General features: G+C 41.4%; 3 non-coding genes across 3 annotated transcripts; all 3 read left to right on the plus strand.

Moving 5' to 3' along the window:
- Positions 1–2,123: 2,123 nt before the first annotated feature.
- On the plus strand, positions 2,124–2,195 carry trnap-agg. The gene has a single exon. It is a non-coding gene; the product is annotated as a tRNA-Pro (tRNA).
- Positions 2,196–3,352: 1,157 nt separating this feature from the next.
- Positions 3,353–3,424, plus strand: trnap-agg. The gene has a single exon. It is a non-coding gene; the product is annotated as a tRNA-Pro (tRNA).
- A 2,385-nt stretch (positions 3,425–5,809) lies between these two features.
- trnap-agg lies at positions 5,810–5,881 on the plus strand. The gene has a single exon. It is a non-coding gene; the product is annotated as a tRNA-Pro (tRNA).
- The last annotated feature ends 119 nt before the right edge of the window (positions 5,882–6,000 follow it).

Raw genomic sequence — 6,000 nt, forward strand, 5'->3', positions numbered from 1 at the left:
GTGTATGATTATGGCTTAGGTTGCGAGAGGTCCCTGGTTGAAAAATCTATCATTTTAATCACTACAGGTTACCTTCAGATTAGTCCCGTGACACTTGTTGGGAACGTAGGGCAAAACGGAGAACATTGCGACAAGTGGGGTCACATTAGTTTGTAGCCCAAGATTTTGGATTCTACAAACAGAACTTGGCAACATAGACGGTTGTGACTTCAGACGAGTCTCCTGACACTTGTGGGGGATGTAGAGACAAATTGAGAATACCACCATGTTCGTGAGGGTCTCCTCATTCCAGAGAGTGGTCATATGAATTTGTAGGTCAAACGGTTCGGAAGCTAGAGATGTTTTTGTGAGAAGACCGATTATAGGTATTGTCTCATGGTCTCATTTGACTCAAAATAAATGAGTTCCATTCTTTTGGAAGTCTTATTTTTTCATTTGTTTTTAAAAAAATGAATTGATCTCATTTTGCACTTTATTAATTTGTAAAAACTCGTCATCATTTTGCTGTCGCGACTGAACAAGACAGAATGTGAAAGACACAGCAGATGAACTACAGAAGATTTGAACTGAAGCATGGTCAAGATTTTGGAAGACTGTTATGCTCACAAGTAAAGCACAAAACACTCACATGATGTTCAATCGTTCCAAGCACCATGGACACGTCAATCGATATCTTCACTGTCATTGCTGCAGAAAGCAAAAAAATTACTTTTTGCGTAAGGCACGTTGGTCTAGGGGTATGATTCTCGCTTAGGGTGCGAGAGGTCCCGGGTTCAAATCCCGGATGAGCCCTTTTGCAGATCCTTGAACAATCTCAGACAGGCAGATCTTGTCGGAATGCCGACTATCACCTCTTGGGCGCAGGACAAGGTGGCTGAATGGTTTTGGCGATAGGACTGCAAATCTATTTTGATATGCACTTGTTGGTTCAACGTCGCACAACATTTATTATTTTAGATAACCTGCAGAATGTAGGAGCAATTCTGACTTCCAAGTACAAGGATAATGATTCAAATGTAATACACTTGAAATGACATCCAGCCCCTAAAACAAATGAATTCCTCAGGCTCTGCATTGGCCGGGAATCAAACCCGAGTCAACTGCTTGGAAGGCAACTATGCTCACCACTATACCACCAATGCTATGTGCAGCTCAGTAGCAACATTGAGACATCGACTCATAATTTGACCGTCATTTTGGTGGAAAGTGATAATTCACTTTCACGGTTTAGGTGTATGATTATGGCTTAGGTTGCGAGAGGTCCCTGGTTGAAAAATCTATCATTTTAATCACTACAGGTTACCTTCAGATTAGTCCCGTGACACTTGTTGGGAACGTAGGGCAAAACGGAGAACATTGCGACAAGTGGGGTCACATTAGTTTGTAGCCCAAGATTTTGGATTCTACAAACAGAACTTGGCAACATAGACGGTTGTGACTTCAGACGAGTCTCCTGACACTTGTGGGGGATGTAGAGAAAAATTGAGAATACCACCATGTTCGTGAGGGTCTCCTCATTCCAGAGAGTGGTCATATGAATTTGTAGGTCAAACGGTTCAGAAGCTAGAGATGTTTTTGTGAGAAGACCGATTATAGGTATTGTCTCATGGTTTGACAAAAACCGATCTAGGTCCACCATCTTTCACTGCAGATATGGATGGGTAACATAAGCAGTTGTGGAGGATTGAGACGGATACGCCGAGTCTTAATCTCTCTAGTTGAAAACGGATCTATTTGAATGGGTATTTTCAAAATTAATTGACTTTGATTCACGTACCTTTGCGTCATTTGACTCAAAATAAATGAGTTCCATTCTTTTGGAAGTCTTATTTTTTCATTTGTTTTTAAAAAAATGAATTGATCTCATTTTGCACTTTATTAATTTGTAAAAACTCGTCATCATTTTGCTGTTGCGACTGAACAAGACAGAATGTGAAAGACACAGCAGATGAACTACAGAAGATTTGAACTGAAGCATGGTCAAGATTTTGGAAGACTGTTATGCTCACAAGTAAAGCACAAAACACTCACATGATGTTCAATCGTTCCAAGCACCATGGACACGTCAATCGATATCTTCACTGTCATTGCTGCAGAAAGCAAAAAAATAACTTTTTGCGTAAGGCTCGTTGGTCTAGGGGTATGATTCTCGCTTAGGGTGCGAGAGGTCCCGGGTTCAAATCCCGGATGAGCCCTTTTGCAGATCCTTGAACAATCTCAGACAGGCAGATCTTGTCGGAATGCCGACTATCACCTCTTGGGCGCAGGACAAGGTGGCTGAATGGTTTTGGCGATAGGACTGCAAATCTATTTTGATATGCACTTGTTGGTTCAACGTCGCACAACATTTATTATTTTAGATAACCTGCAGAATGTAGGAGCAATTCTGACTTCCAAGTACAAGGATAATGATTCAAATGTAATACACTTGAAATGACATCCAGCCCCTAAAACAAATGAATTCCTCAGGCTCTGCATTGGCCGGGAATCAAACCCGAGTCAACTGCTTGGAAGGCAACTATGCTCACCACTATACCACCAATGCTATGTGCAGCTCAGTAGCAACATTGAGACATCGACTCATAATTTGACCGTCATTTTGGTGGAAAGTGATAATTCACTTTCACGGTTTAGGTGTATGATTATGGCTTAGGTTGCGAGAGGTCCCTGGTTGAAAAATCTATCATTTTAATCACTACAGGTTACCTTCAGATTAGTCCCGTGACACTTGTTGGGAACGTAGGGCAAAACGGAGAACATTGCGACAAGTGGGGTCACATTAGTTTGTAGCCCAAGATTTTGGATTCTACAAACAGAACTTGGCAACATAGACGGTTGTGACTTCAGACGAGTCTCCTGACACTTGTGGGGGATGTAGAGAAAAATTGAGAATACCACCATGTTCGTGAGGGTCTCCTCATTCCAGAGAGTGGTCATATGAATTTGTAGGTCAAACGGTTCGGAAGCTAGAGATGTTTTTGTGAGGACTGATTATAGGTATTGTCTCATGGTCTCATTTGACTCAAAATAAATGAGTTCCATTCTTTTGGAAGTCTTATTTTTTCATTTGTTTTTAAAAAAATGAATTGATCTCATTTTGCACTTTATTAATTTGTAAAAACTCGTCATCATTTTGCTGTCGCGACTGAAAAAGACAGAATGTGAAAGACACAGCAGATGAACTACAGAAGATTTGAACTGAAGCATGGTCAAGATTTTGGAAGACTGTTATGCTCACAAGTAAAGCACAAAACACTCACATGATGTTCAATCGTTCCAAGCACCATGGACACGTCAATCGATATCTTCACTGTCATTGCTGCAGAAAGCAAAAAAATAACTTTTTGCATAAGGCTCGTTGGTCTAGGGGTATGATTCTCGCTTAGGGTGCGAGAGGTCCCGGGTTCAAATCCCGGATGAGCCCTTTTGCAGATCCTTGAACAATCTCAGACAGGCAGATCTTGTCAGAACGCCGACTATCACCTCTTGGGCGCAGGACAAGGTGGCTGAATGGTTTTGGCGATAGGACTGCAAATCTATTTTGATAAGCACTTGTTGGTTCAACGTCGCACAACATTTATTATTTTAGATAACCTGCAGAATGTAGGAGCAATTCTGACTTCCAAGTACAAGGATAATGATTCAAATGTAATACACTTGAAATGACATCCAGCCCCTAAAACAAATGAATTCCTCAGGCTCTGCATTGGCCGGGAATCAAACCCGAGTCAACTGCTTGGAAGGCAACTATGCTCACCACTATACCACCAATGCTATGTGCAGCTCAGTAGCAACATTGAGACATCGACTCATAATTTGACCGTCATTTTGGTGGAAAGTGATAATTCACTTTCACGGTTTAGGTGTATGATTATGGCTTAGGTTGCGAGAGGTCCCTGGTTGAAAAATCTATCATTTTAATCACTACAGGTTACCTTCAGATTAGTCCCGTGACACTTGTTGGGAACGTAGGGCAAAACGGAGAACATTGCGACAAGTGGGGTCACATTAGTTTGTAGCCCAAGATTTTGGATTCTACAAACAGAACTTGGCAACATAGACGGTTGTGACTTCAGACGAGTCTCCTGACACTTGTGGGGGATGTAGAGACAAATTGAGAATACCACTATGTTCGTGAGGGTCTCCTCATTCCAGAGAGTGGTCATATGAATTTGTAGGTCAAACGGTTCGGAAGCTAGAGATGTTTTTGTGAGAAGACCGATTATAGGTATTGTCTCATGGTCTCATTTGACTCAAAATAAATGAGTTCCATTCTTTTGGAAGTCTTATTTTTTCATTTGTTTTTAAAAAAATGAATTGATCTCATTTTGCACTTTATTAATTTGTAAAAACTCGTCATCATTTTGCTGTCGCGACTGAACAAGACAGAATGTGAAAGACACAGCAGATGAACTACAGAAGATTTGAACTGAAGCATGGTCAAGATTTTGGAAGACTGTTATGCTCACAAGTAAAGCACAAACACTCACATGATGTTCAATCGTTCCAAGCACCATGGACACGTCAATCGATATCTTCACTGTCATTGCTGCAGAAAGCAAAAAAATAACTTTTTGCGTAAGGCACGTTGGTCTAGGGGTATGATTCTCGCTTAGGGTGCGAGAGGTCCCGGGTTCAAATCCCGGATGAGCCCTTTTGCAGATCCTTGAACAATCTCAGACAGGCAGATCTTGTCGGAATGCCGACTATCACCTCTTGGGCGCAGGACAAGGTGGCTGAATGGTTTTGGCGATAGGACTGCAAATCTATTTTGATATGCACTTGTTGGTTCAACGTCGCACAACATTTATTATTTTAGATAACCTGCAGAATGTAGGAGCAATTCTGACTTCCAAGTACAAGGATAATGATTCAAATGTAATACACTTGAAATGACATCCAGCCCCTAAAACAAATGAATTCCTCAGGCTCTGCATTGGCCGGGAATCAAACCCGAGTCAACTGCTTGGAAGGAAACTATGCTCACCACTATACCACCAATGCTATGTGCAGCTCAGTAGCAACATTGAGACATCGACTCATAATTTGACCGTCATTTTGGTGGAAAGTGATAATTCACTTTCACGGTTTAGGTGTATGATTATGGCTTAGGTTGCGAGAGGTCCCTGGTTGAAAAATCTATCATTTTAATCACTACAGGTTACCTTCAGATTAGTCCCGTGACACTTGTTGGGAACGTAGGGCAAAACGGAGAACATTGCGACAAGTGGGGTCACATTAGTTTGTAGCCCAAGATTTTGGATTCTACAAACAGAACTTGGCAACATAGACGGTTGTGACTTCAGACGAGTCTCCTGACACTTGTGGGGGATGTAGAGAAAAATTGAGAATACCACCATGTTCGTGAGGGTCTCCTCATTCCAGAGAGTGGTCATATGAATTTGTAGGTCAAACGGTTCGGAAGCTAGAGATGTTTTGTGAGGACTGATTATAGGTATTGTCTCATGGTCTCATTTGACTCAAAATAAATGAGTTCCATTCTTTGGAAGTCTTATTTTTTCATTTGTTTTAAAAAAAATGAATTGATCTCATTTTGCACTTTATTAATTTGTAAAAAACTCGTCATCATTTTGCTGTCGCGACTGAACAAGACAGAATGTGAAAGACACAGCAGATGAACTACAGAAGATTTGAACTGAAGCATGGTCAAGATTTTGGAAGACTGTTATGCTCACAAGTAAAGCACAAAACACTCACATGATGTTCAATCGTTCCAAGCACCATGGACACGTCAATCGATATCTTCACTGTCATTGCTGCAGAAAGCAAAAAAATAACTTTTGCATAAGGCTCGTTGGTCTAGGGGTATGATTCTCGCTTAGGGTGCGAGAGGTCCCGGGTTCAAATCCCGGATGAGCCCTTTCGCAGATCCTTGAACAATCTCAGACAGGCAGATCTTGTCAGAACGCCGACTATCACCTCTTGGGCGCAGGACAAGGTGGCTGAATGGTTTTGGCGATAGGACTGCAAATCTATTTT

The sequence above is a fragment of the Oncorhynchus mykiss genome, unplaced genomic scaffold (genome assembly GCF_013265735.2).
Source record: "Oncorhynchus mykiss isolate Arlee unplaced genomic scaffold, USDA_OmykA_1.1 un_scaffold_305, whole genome shotgun sequence".
NCBI classification, from domain to species: domain Eukaryota; kingdom Metazoa; phylum Chordata; class Actinopteri; order Salmoniformes; family Salmonidae; genus Oncorhynchus; species Oncorhynchus mykiss.